The sequence below is a fragment of the Phallusia mammillata genome, chromosome 2, assembly GCF_965637545.1.
Source record: "Phallusia mammillata chromosome 2, kaPhaMamm4.hap1.1, whole genome shotgun sequence".
Lineage (NCBI taxonomy): Eukaryota > Metazoa > Chordata > Ascidiacea > Phlebobranchia > Ascidiidae > Phallusia > Phallusia mammillata.
This window is the reverse complement of record NC_137253.1, coordinates 11879658-11899756: the sequence shown is the minus strand read 5'-3', so window position 1 is coordinate 11899756 and position 20099 is coordinate 11879658. Positions and strand designations below refer to the sequence as shown.

At 37.4% G+C, this 20099-nt stretch overlaps 3 long non-coding RNA genes across 3 annotated transcripts; all 3 read left to right on the top strand.

Annotated features, from left to right (window-relative positions):
* Positions 1-4097: 4097 nt before the first annotated feature.
* On the top strand, positions 4098-4572 carry LOC145212497 (uncharacterized). The gene is made up of 3 exons (XR_013856721.1): positions 4098-4123; positions 4238-4328; positions 4438-4572. It is a non-coding gene; the product is annotated as an uncharacterized LOC145212497 (long non-coding RNA).
* Positions 4573-5760: 1188 nt separating this feature from the next.
* On the top strand, positions 5761-6359 carry LOC145215375 (uncharacterized). The gene is made up of 3 exons (XR_013857290.1): positions 5761-5871; positions 5989-6079; positions 6190-6359. It is a non-coding gene; the product is annotated as an uncharacterized LOC145215375 (long non-coding RNA).
* Positions 6360-7572: 1213 nt separating this feature from the next.
* Positions 7573-8079, top strand: LOC145215514 (uncharacterized). The gene is made up of 3 exons (XR_013857319.1): positions 7573-7594; positions 7709-7799; positions 7910-8079. It is a non-coding gene; the product is annotated as an uncharacterized LOC145215514 (long non-coding RNA).
* Positions 8080-20099: the final 12020 nt, after the last annotated feature.

Here is a 20099-nt window from a genome sequence, read left to right as displayed (position 1 = left end):
AAGTCGGGCCAGGTTAGGGGCCTGACTTGAAATTCTGTGTCTGTAGTTTTTATTATCTAATGGCTTCTTGGCTTACATATTGCTCAACAGAACTAAAAACGTCTTGTTTAAGTCATTGTATATGTCTTCTATATTCTATTTTGTAAAGTACATTTTGCAGGCTTTTATGTAAAGGCCTGTTAATCAAATTTTCGGACCTAAACAGGCTTCGGGTTTGTACTTTTGGGTTCCGGCCGGGTTAGGGTTCGAATTTCAGGCCCACTTACAACTCTTTGTTGAGTTTTTTTACAACTTGGCATCCAAAATTATGTTGAATTGCACTTTTAAAGTATATCGTTATTTAAACAACAGCGCATTTTTTTCAAGCTTACCGGTTGATTGAATCTTGTATCTTGTGTCAAAATGTTTGATGAAAGACTGCAACACATCTGGTTGGCTGAATTGCCGCCATACGCGGAAACCACCGCCTCACGCACACTTTGTACAGTAGCAATGCGGCTCCGGAACTTGTTTCCAAGTGTTACGCTCAACTACAAAACGTAGTAGGCCTATTATATGCGAGGTTGGCACATAAGATCTTTTGAAGAATAAGTGCTGCAATGAGGGCTGTTTTGACATGTCGGTTCAATGGTCGAGAAGCTCAGATTACTATAGATGGCGTACAGGAGCTGCTTTTATAACTTGGATTGAGTATTTGCATTTGGTCAAGTGGGTAAAGTAATAACATTTAATATTATATAAATGTTAGGCCTCAACGTGTTTTCTGTAGACCAGTGCTCTTCAACCTTTTTTGGTTTTGTGAACCCTTAAAATGAAAAATCATTATGTATATATCATCATGTCAATTAACTCCAAGCATATGTTCGCGAATTTTCTATGAAACATCGGCGAAAAAGCCAACACTCGATATTCTAACATAACCCGAATGTAACCCACACACCATCAAACTTGACACAGGGATAAAACTTTGAAAAAGTTTACCTGGATTAGGCATCAGTTGAAGCCTACATCTTATTTCTAATATCCTGAAAGTCAAATATTAATGGTGCATTAAAAGTTTGTGATGTACCCTTGTATACCTTTTCGTACTGGTGCACCCCATGCATATTTTGGTGCACCCTAGGGCAGTGCTCTTCAACCGGTGTGCACGGTGTACCCTTGCACACCGGTTGAAGAGCACTGCTGTAGACAATAAGCCAGGGGTAGGCGAGGTGCTTTTTCATGGCACGCCAACCGATTTGCGTGTTTATGTTGAAGTAACAGTACCTGGTACACTACTAGTTTATGGTTTTTATCACGCAACAAGTCAATTGGCACCCGTCGCCTAAAAGGTTGCCGATCCCTGTATTAAGCCCTTGTTTTTTTGTTTGTTATTGCAACGATTATGTCTGAAGGTTTATGTGCTATTGTTTGGTAAACCTGGTCTAAACCGTCAATAACCTTAGTTGGTTGGTTTTGCTTGAGAGCAACCCAAGGTGTTAAAGTATTTGTTATGCTTGTGTTTGTACTACCGCAAAAATATCCTTCCATTTTAAGTAAACGGTTTACAAAATGTTAACCCACCTCACTCAATAAAGCTGTACCATCCGTCGTCTGAGTGCTGTAGCTAAGTGAATCAAGATGACTCTGGGTGAAAAAGGTATATATTCAGTAACATTTAAAGAATTTCATTAAACAGATTTTAGTCAAATCAATTTGCCACCCGTTAGGTACAACTCGTGTAATATTAACACCTGCCTAGTTACACCGACACTATTAAAAATAAAAGCATACACGGAATAATTAATGCAATAAAGGTTGATATCGGTTTACTGCTGTGTAAGGCAACAGAAAAAAAATCAATTTGGTTGATAACATATATTTTGTACCTGCATATCAGAAAACTTAAGGGAATCCTCAACAATTTCATTTACTCTTGTTGCAAACAAGCTTGGATTTAAATTCTGCCCTTTGGCATGTCCAAAAACCAGCAGAACACAGCAAAAAATGACTGCGGTGTTCATGTTTATCGCGTCAATGATCTGTTATCACGTCACAAACAGGCACTTATAAAAGCTGCCACTGAAAAGCTAACTTCTACAGGAAAAGTACTGGATGGCATTTGGTAATATTACTGCTTGTACTGTGGTATTGCGCATAGAGGTCGGGCGTGGGATAACAATAGCGTTTGAAACTGGATCCCGGGTTGTGTAACAAGATCAGCATGTACGATTTAACAGTCTCAGCCATTGTGCTCTTGTGCGCAATGGTAAAGTGCTGTTCACTCAAAGCAGCTAGGATGCTGTTTTCATAAAAGCCTACAAACTGTGCCAGGTATACTTTAAATCGTAAGTTTACCCCGGTCAAGAGTAACAAGCCGAAAAAAATTAGTACGTTTATCCAACCCACGCTGGCGTATATGTGTTTGTGTATCTTGGGATTACAACGCTCATAGCTGGGCTAAAAAGTTCAATTTTAAGAAGTATAACACAAACTTCAAAAGAAACCTAAAATAGGATTATTATGACAAAACATAAATTACTGAAATCTACATTGGCCCATAAGCATACGATTTCAGTAATTGACAAACAAGGGACATTTAACGGTGAAATGTAAGTGTTCCAGGTTTTTAAACAAAGTATTCAGATACGCTTGTCTAGGCATCAACAATACACAATTAAACACCCTAAATCAAAACCGAAGTTGCACCTCTGTAGTCCACAAATGTATAATGAACCACAGTCAGTGGTGGGATTCAGCCGGTTCGAACCGGTTCTATAGAACCGTCCCACGAAATTTTATGGGATCAGCGAAACGGTTAGTGTTACTGGTTACTGTCAACGGACTTTTTGTAACAGAACCGGCTGAAAAATATGACTTTTTTGATAGAACGGCTGACAAAATGAATCCCACCACTGACCGGTATACCTTGCAAAACCTACAAACGAATCAATAGGGGCATACTCAGCCTATGGGCATAGCCACGTGTTCGTTTTCTGTTGGATCCAAACAAATTACGTGTTGATTACTACTCATTTGTTTTAACAGACAAACACTGGAAAACTTAGCAACAATGCACATGGGGTTTTTCTTCGAAAAAATCAGGATCAAGTAGTAACAAAAGAAATATTGTTTCGACGCGTTAAAATTACTTTACTCAAACGCCAAAAATCCTGTAACTGATGGGGAAACAGCGCGTCCATTCATACGACAGATTCGACTGGAAACATTTTCACTGCGATGTTTTTCAACGAAAGGAGCAAAGCATCTGGATTTACGATTTGAATAGCAACACAACCTGTTTCATGGAAGCAAATGGTCTTAACAAATCGAATAAAACGACCAGAAATTAATGTGAGTTGTGGTTTTATATTTAACCGGTAATATACCGTGTGTGATTTTCATAAATCATTGCTATGAGCAAACACATTTTCATTTTTGAACGAGTTGGGTAAAAATATTTTTCCTGCATGTGAACACGTGTATCCCGTCGCCGTAAACCAAAGACTAAAAAAATTGAATCTAAAAACGATAAATTATATCAGGAGTGGGCAACCTTTTTCACTGTGGGGATCGCGGGCCGCACCTTTATATAACACAAAATGATTTTACTTCGTTGCATATTAAAAATGCCTTACTACAAGTAGAATTCGTATTTGATTCTCGCAGCATATTGCCAAATCGTAGAAAAATAGCACAGGCGCACTAATCTGCTCAAAAATATATAATAATTGGACTTGTTTGCCAGTACATTGGGAGTCCAAGCGACTTCGCGGGTCGCACAACCTTTAATCAAGGGCCGCATGTGGCCCGCGGGCCGCAGGTTGCCCACCCCTGAATTATATGGTTTCACTTGCAATGAGATCCCTTCAAATTAGGACTCATGTAATAGAAAATTTCCACAAACAAAAACTCAAACAAAGTAGTAACAAACTCACGTCCATTCGCTACAAGCTGTTAAAGGTAGTTTTGTGAAAAGCAACGGAGAACAGAAACAATCTGTTTCCTTTTCGGTCTTTTGCAGTTTTTACATGAAAACAGGAGAAAAAAGTAAAACATCTGGATAAGGGGTTTTAAAAGCAACACAATTTACTCCAATAAAGCACATCGTCGTAACACGTCGACATCCAAACTGAAACGTAAGGTAGGTGCAAGTTTTCAGTTTTTCTCTGTGGTTTAAACACTTTTCACAATGCCTTGGTATTAGCAAGTGTGACAAACAGATCAGACGTATTGCTCAAATTTTACCTTTTGGCAGATGAACAAGTTACTTCTGGTCGCCATCTTGGTGGGTATTTTTCTTGTGAAAGACGGACAAGGATCTAAGTCAGAGGATGGAGATGGAAAAGGTTTCAAAATTTGGTGCTTTTAAACTTAAACCGTAGTTCATCGCTCAACTAATCTAACGTTTGGCATTAATAAGTATTTGGAAAAGTAGCTTACATTTTACCTGGTTAGATGAACGCGTTGCTTATGAGAGCGAACCCGGTCCACGACCACACAAGAGCGATAACTCTCCCCCAGATGACAACCGGGGAACAGAAGAAGGGTTGGAAAACGAAAACTGAAGGCAGTGTGACTCTTAACGTACGCGATCATCTGATAATCGATGACTTGCAATCGTAATAAATTCGGTTATCTCAATGAGCTTTGTGATTTTGTTTTATTTTAACTTTGGGAATTTAGCTCATTCTTGATAGAAATCTACAACGCCGTCTTTACAAACATTACAATGTAGTGCTGTTATGATCAGCCAAGACTATACGACAAAACGTCACGAACACGCATATGTTTCTGCATGGCACGGTGAAGTGTAAGTGTTTTAGGATTTTAAACAAAGTATGTAGACACGCTTGACTATGCATCAAAAATACCTAATTAAACACCCCAAATCAATTAACCAAAACCGAAGTTGGACGTCTGTATTCAACAAATCTATCATGGACCACAGTATACCTTGCCAAACCTGCGAACGAATCAGTAGGGAGACACCGGCACATGCTTATGGGCATAGCCACGTGTTCGTTTTCTGTTGGATACAAACAAATTACGTGTTGTTTTCTATTCATTTCTTAACTGCCCCTTCAAAGTACTGGAAAACTCAACAACAGAGCAGAACGTGGGTTTTTCTTCGAAAAAAGCCGGATCAATTGGTAACAAAAGAAATATTGTTTCGACGCGTTAAAATTACTTTACTCAAGCGTCGAGAAAAATCCTGTAACTGATGCGGAAACAGCGCGTCCATTCATACGACAGATTCGACTGGAAACATTTCACTGCGATGTTTTTCAATGAAAAGAGCCAAGCATCTGGATTTACGATTTGAATATCAACACAACCCGTTCCATGGAAGCAAATGGTCTTAACAAATCGAATAAAACGACCAGAAATTAATGTGAGTTGTGGTTTTATATTTTACCGGTAATTAATATATCGTGTGTGATTTTCATAAATCATTGCTATGAGCAAATTCGACACATTTTCATTTTTGAACGAGTTGGGTTATAAATATATTTCCTGCATGGGAACACGTGTATCCCGCGCCGTAAACCAAAGACTAAAAAAATTGAATCAAAAAACGATAAATTATATGGTTTCACTTGCAATGAGATCCCTTCAAATTAGGACTCATGTAATAGAAAATTTCCACAAACAAAAACTCAAACAAAGTAATAACAAACTCGCGTCCATTCGCTACAAGCTGTTAAAGGTAGTTTTGTGAAAAGCAACGGAGAACAGAAACAATCTGTTTCCTTGTCGGTCTTTTGCAGTTTTTTGCATGAAAACAGGAGAAAAAAGTAAATCATCTGGATAAGGGGTTTTAAAAGCAACACAATTTACTCCAATAAAGCACATCGTCGTAACACGTCGACATCCAAATAGAAACGTAAGGTAGGTGCTAGTTTTCAGTTTTTCTTCGTTCCTTAAACCCTTTTTACAATGCCTTATGGTATTAGCAAGTGTGACAAACAGATCAGACGTATTATTCAAATTTTACCTTTTTGGCAGATGAACAAGTTACTTTTCGTCGCCATCTTGGTGGGTATTTTTCTGGTGAAAGACGGACAAGGATCTAAGTCAGAGGATGGAGATGGAAAAGGTTTTGAAATTTGGTGCTTTCAAACTTAAACCGTAGTTCATCGCTCAACTAATGTAACGTTTGGCATTGATAAAGTATTTTGAAAAGTAGCTTACATTTTACCTTTTTAGATGAACGCGTTGCTTATGAGAGCGAACCCGGTCCACGACCACACAAGAGCGATAACTCTCCCCAAAAGGACATCCAGGAATCAGATGGTTGGTGGGATAATGAAAACTGAAGGCGGTGTGACTTCTAACGTACGCGATCATCTGATAATCAATGACTTGCAATCGTAATAAACTTCGATTTTCTGAAATAATTTTGTGATTTTGTTTTATTTTAACTTTGGGAATTTAGATCATTCTTGATAGAAATCTACAACGCCGTCATTTACAAACATTACAATGTAGTGCTGTTATGATCAGCCAAGACTATACGACAAAACGTCACGAACACGCATATGTTTCTGCATGGCACGGTGAAGTGACAAAGTATGTAGACACGCTTGACTAAGTATCAAAAATACGTAATTAAACACCCCAAATCAATTAAACAAAACCGAAGTTGGACGTCTGTATTCAACAAATCTATCATGGACCACAGTATACCTTGCCAAACCTGCGAACGAATCAGTAGGGAGACACTGGCACATGATTATGGGCATAGCCACGTATTCGTTTTCTGTTGGATACAAACAAATTACTTGTTGTTTTCTATTCATTTTTTTAACTGACAAGTACTGGCAAACTCAACAACAGAGCAGAACGTGGGTTTTTCTTCGAAAAAAGCAGGATCAAGTGGCATAAAAAAATATTGTTTTGACGCGTTAACATTACTTTACCCAAGCGCCGAGAAAAATCCTGTAACTGATGCGGAAACAGCGCGTCCATTCATACGACAGATTCGACTGGAAACATTTTCACTGCGATGTTTTTCAACGAAAGGAGCAAAACATCTGGATTTAGGATTTGAATAGCAACACAACCTGTTCCATGGAAGCAAATGGTCTTAACAAATCGAATAAAACGACCAGAAATTAATGTGAGTTGTGGTTTTATATTTTACCGGTTATTCATAGACTGTGCGTGATTTTCATAAATCATTGCTATGAGCAAATTCGACACATTTTCATTTTTGAACGAGTTGGGTGAAATAATTTTCCTGCATGTGAACACGTGTATCCCGTCGCCGTAAACCAAAGACTAAAAAAATTGAATCTAAAAACGATAAATTGTATGGTTTCACTTGCAATGAGATCTTTTCAAATTAGGACCCATGTAACAGAAAATTTCCACAAAAAAATCAAACAAAGTAGTAACAAACTCGCGTCCATTCGCTACAAGCTGTTAAAGGTAGTTTTGTGAAAAGCAACGGAGAACAGAAACAATCTGTTTCCTTTCCGTTCCTTTGCAGTTTTTACGTGAAAGCAGAAGAAAAAAGTAAAACATCTGGATAAGGGGTTTTAAAAGCAACACAATTTACTCCAATAAAGCACATCGTCGTAACACGTCGACATCCAAACTGAAACGTAAGGTAGGTTCTAGTTTTCAGTTTTCTCCGTGCTTCAAGCCCTTTTCACAATGCCTGGGTATTAGCAAGTGTGACAAACAGATCAGACGTATTGCTCAAATTTTACCTTTTTGGCAGATGAACAAGTTACTTCTGGTCGCCATCTTGGTGGGTATTTTTCTGGTGAAAGACGGACAAGGATCTAAGTCAGAGGATGGAGCTGGAAAAGGTTTTGAAATTTGGTGCTTTTAAACTTAAACCGTAGTTCATCGCTCAACTAATGTAACGTTTGGCATTGATAAAGTATTTTGAAAAGTAGCTTACATTTTACCTTTTTAGATGAACGCGTTGCTTATGAGAGCGAACCCGGTCCACGACCACACAAGAGCGATAACTCTCCCCAAAAGGACATCCAGGAATCAGATGGTTGGTGGGATAATGAAAACTGAAGGCGGTGTGACTTCTAACGTACGCGATCATCTGATAATCAATGACTTGCAATCGTAATAAACTTCGATTTTCTGAAATAATTTTGTGATTTTGTTTTATTTTAACTTTGGGAATTTAGATCATTCTTGATAGAAATCTACAACGCCGTCATTTACAAACATTACAATGTAGTGCTGTTATGATCAGCCAAGACTATACGACAAAACGTCACGAACACGCATATGTTTCTGCATGGCACGGTGAAGTGACAAAGTATGTAGACACGCTTGACTAAGTATCAAAAATACGTAATTAAACACCCCAAATCAATTAAACAAAACCGAAGTTGGACGTCTGTATTCAACAAATCTATCATGGACCACAGTATACCTTGCCAAACCTGCGAACGAATCAGTAGGGAGACACTGGCACATGATTATGGGCATAGCCACGTATTCGTTTTCTGTTGGATACAAACAAATTACGTGTTGTTTTCTATTCATTTTTTTAACTGACAAGTACTGGCAAACTCAACAACAGAGCAGAACGTGGGTTTTTCTTCGAAAAAAGCAGGATCAAGTGGCATAAAAAAAATATTGTTTTGACGCGTTAACATTACTTTACCCAAGCGCCGAGAAAAATCCTGTAACTGATGCGGAAACAGCGCGTCGATTCATACGACAGATTCGACTGGAAACATTTTCACTGCGATGTTTTTCAACGAAAGGAGCAAAGCATCTGGATTTAGGATTTGAATAGCAACACAACCTGTTCCATGGAAGCAAATGGTCTTAACAAATCGAATAAAACGACCAGAAATTAATGTGAGTTGTGGTTTTATATTTTACCGGTTATTCATAGACTGTGTGTGATTTTCATAAATCATTGCTATGAGCAAACACATTTTCATTTTTGAACGAGTTGGGTGAAATAATTTTCCTGCATGTGAACACGTGTATCCCGTCGCCGTAAACCAAAGACTAAAAAAATTGAATCTAAAAACGATAAATTGTATGGTTTCACTTGCAATGAGATCTCTTCAAATTAGGACCCATGTAACAGAAAATTTCCACAAAAAAATCAAACAAAGTAGTAACAAACTCGCGTCCATTCGCTACAAGCTGTTAAAGGTAGTTTTGTGAAAATCGACGGAGAACAGAAACAATCTGTTTCCTTTCCGTTCCTTTGCAGTTTTTTACGTGAAAGCAGAAGAAAAAAGTAAAACATCTGGATAAGGGGTTTTAAAAGCAACACAATTTACTCCAATAAAGCACATCGTCGTAACACGTCGACATCCAAACTGAAACGTAAGGTAGGTTCTAGTTTTCAGTTTTCTCCGTGCTTCAAGCCCTTTTCACAATGCCTGGGTATTAGCAAGTGTGACAAACAGATCAGACGTATTGCTCAAATTTTACCTTTTTGGCAGATGAACAAGTTACTTCTGGTCGCCATCTTGGTGGGTATTTTTCTTGTGAAAGACGGACAAGGATCTAAGTCAGAGGATGAAGCTGGAAAAGGTTTTGAAATTTGGTGCTTTTAAACTTAAACCGTAGTTCATCGCTCAACTAATGTAACGTTTGGCATTGATAAAGTATTTTGAAAAGTAGCTTACATTTTACCTGGTTAGATGAACGCGTTGCTTATGAGAGCGAACCCGGTCCACGGCCACACAAGAGCGATAACTCTCCCCAAAAGGACATCCAGGAATCAGATGGTTGGTGGGATAATGAAAACTGAAGGCGGTGTGACTTCTAACCTACGCAATCATCCGTTAATCGATGACTTGCAATCGTAATAAACTTCGATTTTCTAAAATAACTTTGTGATTTTGTTTCATTTTAACTTTGGGAATTTAGATCATTCTTGAAAAAAATCTACAACGCCGTCATTTACAAACATTACAATGTAGTGCTGTTATGATCAGTAAGACTATACGACAAAACGTCACGAACACGCATATGTTTCTGCATGGCACGGTGAAGTGTTTTAGGATTTTAAACAAAGTATGTAGACACGCTTGACTAAGCATCAAAAATACCTAATTAAACACCCCAAATCATGTTTTTTATTCATTTTTTTTATTCAAATACATGTTTTTTATTCATTTTTTAAGTGCACTTTCAAAGTACTAGGGCAGCATTATGAACACTTCCTCGCTCGGTAAAAACATCTTTAGCGAGGACTTAACGAGCGAGGAACTCGGTAAAGTATTTGGTATTACAAAGTGTCCTCGCAAACGCCTCGCGAAAGCCTGGCGCAAATACGAGAGAATGCGTCAAAATCGTAAGAAAAAAGACGTCTGACTCAGCAAAATCGTCACGCCGCGCTATGCGACACCTTGCGACAAACAATTTTCGCCTGTCATTTATGCTGTTTTTAATGTAAATTTGCAATATAACCTCAAAATGTTTGGATTTCCTAATTTACGGACAGCTTGGAATTTGTTTATTTGATAAAGTAGCATAAGAACATCAAGAAACATTGCAAGAATTTATTGAAACGTGGACAACAGTTGAAATGGAAGTTTCATATCTTAGAAAAGGTGCAAAACATCTTTTGGTATATTTTTTATTAAAAGAAAACGTTGGTGCTTCAAAACGGACAAGTATTTAAAAAACTAAAAAATACATGACAATGTTATAAATTTAACACAAAATAACTACTGTGATCAATAAAAACAACCTATCTTGACACGTTCATCTTATATCTAGAGTGCTGAAAGAAAATATGCAGGGTGTAAACAACTTTGAGTCACTACCACACGGACGGTTGGTACAATGGCTTAAATGTTGTGTTTGCCCAAATTAGATTTCTTAAACTGTATTGCGCACACGGAAGTATATAATAAGGACTTGTTCTTCCAGCATCAGATACTTTTTACCGGATTTTTTGCAACTTATTTTAACTGGAAAATGTGTAAATCCTCGTGAATTGATGGCATCAATCCAATACAGTTATTCTTCGCAAACGCCATTTTAAAATTAAATTAAAACCGACATTTACAATTTTTCTTCGTTTGTACAAACTTTTACCAGCATAATACGTAGCCACAATTGATTTCCGACGTGACTGTGTGACTTTGTCAACAACAATTTGGCGTTAGCGAGTGGTCTGAGGTCTTCGTAGTTAGCGAGGAGTTTAGGTCCGGTTAGCGAGACGGGGGTTCGTAATACCAAATCTCAACTTAACGAGTTCGTGCGTCAATACCGAGCTCGCTAAACTTAGCGAGATGTGTTCGTAATGCCGCCCCAAAGGAAAACTCAACAACAAGGAACGTGGGGTTTTCTTCGTAAAAACTAGGATCAATTGGCAACAAAAAGAATATTGTTTCAACGCGTTAAAATTACTTTACCCAAGCGGTGAGAAAAATCCTGTAACTGATGCGGAAACAGCGCGTCCAGTTGTTCGACAGATTCAAATGGAAGCACTATATGTTTTCACTGCAAAATTTTTTACCGAAAAGAGCAAAGAATCTGGATTAAGGATTTGAATAGCAACACAACCGGTTCCAAAAAGCACATGGTCGTAACAAGTCGAATATAACGACAAGAAATTATTTTTTTGCTATGAGCAGGTTCGACAAATTTTCACTTTTTAAACGAGTTTGGCTTATAAATATATTTCCTGCAGGTGAACAAGTGTATCGCCGTAAACCAAACGCTAAAATATTGAATCTTACAAAGATAAATCACGTGGTTTTTACTTGCAATGAGATCCCCTCAACTTAAATGAGCAACATAATAGAAAATTTCCACATAAAACTTCTATCGAAGTAATAACAAACTCGCGTCCATTCTCTACAAGCTGTTGCACAACAAAGTTTTGTGAAAAGCGACGGAGAACAGAAATAATCCGTTTCCTTTTCGGTCTTTTGCAGTTTTTTACATGAAAACAGGAGAAAAAAGTAAACACATCTGGATGAAGGTTTGAAAAGCAACACAATTTGCTCCAAGAAAGCACATCGTCGTAACAGGTCGACATCCAAATAGAAACGTAAGGTAGGTGGTAGTTTTTAGTTTTTCTCTGTGCTTTAAACCCTTTCACAATGCCTGGGTATTAGCAAGTGTGACAAACAGATCAGACGTATTATTCAAATTTTACCTTTTTGGCAGATGAACAAGTTACTTCTCGTCGCCATCTTGTTAGGTATTTTTCTGGTGAAAGACGGACAAGGAGTCAAATTGTATGATGGAGCTGGAAAAGGTTTTGAAATTTAGTGCTTTCAAACTTAAACCGTAGTTTATCGCTCAACCAATCTAACGTTTGGCATTGATAAAGTATTTTGAAAAGTAGCTTACATTTTACCTGTTTAGATGAACGCGTTGCTTATGAGAGCGAACCCGGGGAACGGCCGCCCAAGAGGGACAATTATACCCCAAAAGACAACCAGGAAACAAGTGATGTGATGGACAACGAAAACTGAAGGCGGCGTGACTCCTAACATACGCGATTATCCGTTAATCGATGACTTGCATTCGTGATAAACTTCGATTATCTAAATTAGCTTTGTGATTTTGTTCAAATTTTTCTAATTCATAATAGAAATCAATAGCGTCGTAACTTACAACCATTACACGGCATTGCTGTTTATGATCAGCGAAGACTATGCGACTAAACGTTGCAAACCCGCAACTGATTCTGCACGACAAACTTTGAACATATTTAAATCCTATCCTATTTCACAACTGAAACGGTAGCCCATGCTTTTTAAGATTGCTGTTCGACCGTTTGTCCATTATAATTTAGGTCTGTTCCAAGCTCCATCACGCAACTGCAAATTAACATATTAGATCAAGGCCGTCCCAACCATAGGATAATGCGTGTTTTCAAATTGTGACAACGTTGAAATGTTAAAAAAATCCTACTTTGCACGTTTTGCTTTTCAACATTTTGCTCGATGTTTAGGCGTCGTTTGTAAACGTTAAGATATTATATTCGTGCAAAACCGATAAAAACAAGCAGCCTAGCATAAAGACAAAGCCCTTTTTCTGTGCAAATGCTTATGGGGATAGCCACGTGTTCGTTTTCTATTGGATCCAAACAGATCACGTGCTTTTTTTCATTTTTAATTGCCTTTTTATTGGAAAGTAGTGCAAAACTCAACAACAAAGCACATGTGGTTTTCTTCGAAAATAGCAGGAACAAGTTGTAACAAAACATATATTGTTTCGGCGTGTTAACGTTACTTTAACCAAGCGCCGAGAAAAATTCTGTAACTTATGCGGAAACACCGCGTCCATTCATGCGACAGATTCGTCTGGAAACATTCGGTTTTCACTGCGACATTTTTCACCGAAAAGAGAGTTCCAAAAAGCACATGGTCGTAACAAGTCGACTAAAACGACAAGAAATTAATGTGATTAGTGGTTTTATATTTTACCGGTTTTTAATAGACTGTGTGTGATTTTCATCAATCATTGCTATGAGCAGGTTCGACAAATTTTCACTTTTTAAACGAGGTTGGCTATAAATATATTTCCTGCAGGTGAACAGGTGTATCGCCGTAAACCAAACGCTAAAATATTGAATCTTAAAACGACAAATCACGTGGTTTTTACTTGCAGTGAGATCCCTCAACTTAAATGAGCAACATAATAGAAAATTTCCACATAAAACTTCTATCAAAGTAATAACAAACTCGCGTCCATTCTCTACAAGTTGTTACAGACAGTTTTGTGAAAAGCGACGGAGAACAGAAACAATCCGTTTCCTTTTCGGTCTTTTGCAGTTTTTTTACATGAAAACAGGAGAGAAAAATAAAAACATCTGGATAAGGGTTTGAAAAGCAACACAATTTGCTGCAAAAAAGCACATCGTCGTAACACGTCGACATCTAAACAGAAACGTAAGGTAGGTGGTAGTTTTTAGTTTTTCTCTGTGCTTTAAGCCCTTTTCACAATACCTTGGGTATTAGCAAGTGTGACAAACAAATCGCACGTATTGCTTAACTTTACGTTTTTGGCAGATGAACAAGTTACTTCTGGTCGCCATCTTGTTAGGTATTTTTCTGGTGAAAAACGGACAAGGACAATTTCCTGACGGAGATGGAAAAGGTTTTGCAATTTGGGCCCTTTGCAATTACATCACAGTTCATTAGTCAACTAATCTAACGTCTGGCATTGAGAATTTTTTTTTGAAAAGTAGCTTACATTTTACCTTTTTAGATGAACGCGTTGCTTATGAGAGCGAACCCGGGGAACGGCCACACAAGAGCGATAACTACCCCCCAGGGGACAACCGCGGAACAGGTGAAGTGTTGGACAACGAAAATTGAAGGCGGTGTGACTCCTAACGTACGCGATCATCGGATAATCGATGACTTGCAATCGTAATAAACTTCAATTATCTCAATTAGCTTTGTGATTTTGTTTTTTTTTACTTTGGGAATTCAGCTCATTCATGAAAGAAATCTGCAGCGTTTTCATTTACAAACATTACAATGCAATGCTGTTTTTGATCAGCGATGACTATTCGACCAAACGTCACGAACCCGCAACTGATTCTGCATGAGAAACTAGTAATAAAATTAAATCATATACTATTTTACACCCACCTAAAACGATTGCCCATGCTTTATGAGATTGCTATTCGAGCGTTTGTCCATCATGATTTAGGTCTGTTCCAAGCTCCATCATAATAACATATTATATCAGGCCCGTCCCAAACCCTTTTCACAATGCCATGGTATTAGCAAGTGTGACAAACAAATCAGACGTACCGCTCAAATTTAACCTTTTTGGCAGATGAACAAGTTAATTCTCGTCGCTATCTTGTTTGGTATTTTGCTGGTGAAAGACGGACAAACACAACTTCATGACGGAGATGGAATGGGTTCTGCAAATCGGGCCCGTTGCAATTAAATCGTAGTTCACTAGTTAACTTGTTTGGCATCTGACATTGATAAAATTTTGTAGAACCGCAAAGCTCGCTTGTCGGACGGCACATGTTGGCATTTCTGCAACTCACGTTGGGTATAAAAATGTACCTCATATATAGTAACCCACACATACATTAACCAATAGGAAGCCCAAAGAGGATACTTATAGCTATGTGTCCTTGTGTTGTAGGGTGTATTCCCTATTACAAGTTTTGTTTTTACTTTTCAGGTCCAATATTAAGTAAGTTATAACTGACAAAACTGCAAAAGTGTTTTGTAGAACGCTCGTTTTTTCTACACTTTATAGTGTGACAAAACGGTTGTAACGATAACAACCAGTACAATAAAAGCATATAACCACCATTCTTGGGCATTTAGCTCATTCATGATAGAAATCTACAACGCCGTCAGTTACAAGCATCACAATGCAGACACGCTTGACTAAGCATCAACAATACCTAATTAAACACATCAAATTAATTAACCAAAACCGAAACTGCACCCCTGTATAATCCACAAATGTATCATGGACCACAGTATACCTTGCAAAACCTGCAAACGAATCAATAGGGATACATTAGCAAATGCTTATGGGGATAGTTCGTTTTCAGTTGGATCCCAATAATTACGTGTTTTTTCGATTCATTTTTTAACTGCCAAGTACTGGCAAACTCAACAACAAAGAACGTGGATTTTTCTTAGAAAAAAGCAGGCTCAAGTAGTAACAAAAGAAATATTGTTTCGACGCGTTAACATTACTTTACCGAAGCGCCGAGAAAAATCCAATCATCTGATATCGATGACTTGCAATCGTAATAAATTCGGTTATCTCAATTAGCTTTGTGATTTTGTTGTATTGTAAGTTTGGGAATTTAGCTCATTCATGATATAAATCTACAACGCCGTCATTTACAAACATTACAAGGCAGTGCTATTTACGATCAGCGGATACTATACGACCAAAAGTCACGAACCGGCAAATGTTTCTGCAAGGCAAACTTGAACAGACTTAAATCTTATTCTATTTCACATCTAAAACGATAGCCCATGCTTTATGAGATTGTTCTTCAAGCGTTTTTTTCATCATAATTTAGGTCTGTTCCAAGCTCCATCAGGTCAACTGCAAAATAACACATTAGATTAGGTCCTTCTTAACCATAGGGTAATGCGTGTTTTCAAATAGTGACAACGTTGATATGCTCAGCAAATCCTATTTTGCACGTTTTGCTGGTTTTGCTTAGCAAGTTTGCTAAACCGTTAAGAAAGCTTTTTCAACCATATCAAAAAAAATTGCAAAACGAAATATGAAAAAAATACAACACGTTATTACATCAGACGGACCCAACACACACTTTAACGATTTTTGTGAATATGACACTATATTCAGATCAACAAAAAATGGAGAAAACATCAAAGTAAAGAAGTAAGCCGAACCACAAAGCTCGCTTGTCGGACTGCAGGTGATCGCATTTGTGCAACTCACGTTGAGTATAAAAATGTATCTCATACAGTAACCTACACATATACTAACCAATAAGAAGCATCAAGGGGTACTTGTAGCGATTATTGGGTGTAATACGCATTACATGTTTGGTTTTAACTTTTCAGCTTCAATATTAGGTAAGTTATAACTGATAAAACTGCGACGGTGTTTTGTATAAGTCTCGTCCTTTGAAGTTTTTTCCACACTTAGTGCTGCAAAACAGTTGTAACGATAACAACTACTACAATAAAACCATATAGGCCTAACCACCGCGGTAACAAACGCGTCCAGTTGCTACTCGGTGTTACAAAACATAGTCTTTGGAAAATAAAACAGAAAGAGGAAACAAACTGTTTCCTTTGTGGTTTTTCTATTGCAGTTGTTAAAAGAAGCTACAGGAAAAAGTAAAACATCTGCAAGGGTTTGAAAAGCAACATAATCTGCTTTGATAAAGCACATCACCGTAACAGGTAGATGTCCAAACAAAAACGTAAGGTAGGTGCTAGTTTTCAGTTCTTATCGATGTTTTAAACGGTTTTCACAGTGCCAGTAAGTGTAAGCAAGTGCGACAAACACATCCGATGAATTGCTCAAATTTTACCTCAAACATTTTTTTTCAGATGAAAAAGTTAATCCTCGTCGCTCTCTTGTTGGGTGTTTTTTCTGTTGAAAGACGGAAAAGGATATCGATTATGTAAAAGGTTTTCAAATGTGATGCTGGTAAACCCAGGCTAAACGGTAGATAATCAGTCAACTGGTGTAACGTATAGCATACTAACACTTTTGACAAGAAGCTTACATTTTACATGTTTAGAGGACCGCGTTGCTTATGAAAGCGAACCCGGAAAAACGCCGGGTAAGTGCGATGTTTATGCCGCAGATGAAAACCAAGGAACAGCTGATGTGATAAACAACGAAAACTGAAAGCTATGTGACTCCTAATTTATACGATCATACTTCTGATCGATCATTTTGGCAACGAAATAAACCTCGATTATCTCAAAATGCTTTGCGATTTTGTTTTATTTTAACCTAGCGATTTTGTCTCAGTCATGGTAAAAATCTACAAACAATGCAATACAATAGTGTTGTTTTTAATCTACAAGAACTTTAACAAATCATATCTTATACCACAACGAAAACTTTAATTAAACTTAAATCACCAATTTGCAGTTAAAGCATTTTTTTCCTACCAGAAGAAAAAGAACAGTCAACTGCAAAATATATTACAGATATTTTTACGGTTTAGTGCATAAATTATTCAACAACACTAAAATTAAAAAAAAAAGGCAAAACAAACAAAAAATCGTCACTTCTTGCAATGTTTTTAAGGGGTATTCTGTACTTGCTGTCCGTAATGCTGTTTCATAATCGTCAGGCAAAGGGAGGGAATGCTAACAACGTGCCACAAACCAAATAACACCAAAGAAAAGAAATGCACGTGATGGTGCCAAATCAGGAAAACAAAGTGTCCAAAAAAACATTATTGTGCATGACCAGATTATTTGGTCACACTTGCAAAGTTTGCTAAGGCGTAAACTTGCTGTCCGTAGTATACGCTGTTTCAAACCCGACACGTTCTTTTCACATAGTTAAGTTGTTGCATGTGACATTAATCGCAAAATGGGTCATAAAAACGTTTATGAAATATAAAATATAGAGTGGCAACTTCTTGGCGAGCGTCAGTGTTATATCATATCTTTACTTTGTGATTAGCGATGTCTTTGCACACAACATTGGTGCTAACAATGGGAGGAGTTGCTAAAAGCTTTATAAACCAACATACAGAGATTATTGGTAGTTGTTATTCACCAGTTTTTAAAGTCGTTTTTTAGATGATTTTCTCTATATCAACTGATTTCAGTGCATTTATGTTGTTTGCGGGTAGCAACAAAAAGACACGTTTTACAACTATAAAGTACCATATTAAAATGTTGATTAATGATTATTATTACTGACTGATGACAATACAGACAGTAAAATCGATAAACATTTTTTCAAAAAAATTGCAAGGTTTGCTTGTTGGCAGGAATTAGCAGTAAAATCAGTTGGCAGCAGTCAAGTTAGTTTGCCTGTTTTCTAAATTGTCATCGTTATCAGCAAACGCATAAGCGTCCTCTACTATGTTACAGATATTGTGAACATCAGTTGTAGTCCGCACTTCCACCATTGGATTTACGGAAAGAGGTTGCTAGTTCTTTTTACGGCAACATCTAAAATTACAAGTGGTGAAAAAAACTAAAAAGATTGTTTGAAGTGTGGTTACATACCCGCAAAATATGATCAAGGTTAGCCAGAGAAGGTTACCAACTGCCAACGCAACAACCACGTAAAGAAGCAAAGTGTCATTTTCTTCTACTTTGTTTGATTTCGACGGCGAAACTGAAAAAAAACTTCAATCAAACATTGGCTTCTTTTTCTGTAACAAGCTAAATTACACAATAAAATATGTTTAATTTGTACACAACGAATTTTGACAGTTTGTAAACTTCGTTTGATTTTCATAAAAATGGTAAAAAAAAACCTACCAAAAAACGTAATTGGCCCATGCTTATGGGGATTACCATGTGTTCGTTTTGTTTTCTATTCATTTTTGACAGCCTTTTTAAAGTACTGGAAAACTCAACAAGAAAGCGGTTTTTTCTTCGAAAAAAGCAGGATCAAGTGGTAACAAAAGAAAAAAATTCGACGTGTAAATTTACTTTCCCCAAGCGCCGAAAAAAATCCTGTAACTGATGCGGAAACAGCGCATCCTTTCATACGACAGATTCGACTGGAAACATATTCTGTTTTCACTGCGATATTTTTCACCGAAAAGAGCAAAGCATCTGGATTTAGGATTTGAATAGAAACACAACCCGTTCCACGGACGCACATGGTCGTAACAAGTCGAGTAAAACGACCAGAAATTAATGTGAGCAATGTTTCTATATTTTTACTTTAATTCATGGACTGTGTGTGAATTTCATAAATCATTGCTATGAGTAAGTCCGACAAATTTTCACATTTGAACGAGTTTGGTTTCCTGCAGGTAAACAAGTGTATCTCGTCGCGGTAAACCAAAGGCTAATTTTTAATCTAAAATCGATAAATCACATGTTTTTTTACTTGCAATGAGATCCCTATAACTTACGACCCATGTGATCAAAAATTTCCACAGAAAAATTCTAACGAATTAATAGCAAACTCGCGTCCATTCGCTGCAAGCTGTTACATACAGTTTTGTGAAAAGCAACGGAGAACAGAAACAATCTGTTTCCTTTTCGATCTTTTGCAGTTTTTACATAAAAACAGGAGAAAAAAGTAAAACATCTGGATAAGGGGTTTGAAAAGCAACACAATTTGCTCCAATAAAGCACATCGTCGTAACAGGTCAACATTCAAACACAAACGTAAAAGGTATGTGCAAGTTTTAATTTTTAATTCGTGCTTTAAACCCTTTTTACAATGGCTTATGGTATTAGCAAGTGTGACAAACAAATCAGACGTATTGCTCAAATTTTACCTTTTTGGCAGATGAACAAGTTAATTCTCGTCGCCATCTTGTTAGGTATTTTTCTGGTGAAAAATGGACAAGGATCTAAGTCAAGAGGATGGAGCTGGAAAAGGTTTTGAAATTTGGTGCTTTTAAACTTAAATCGTAGCTCATCAGTCAACTAGTCTAACGTTTTGGATTGATAAAATTTTGAAAACGTAGCTTACATTTTACCTGTTTAGATGAGCGCGTTGCTTATGAGAGC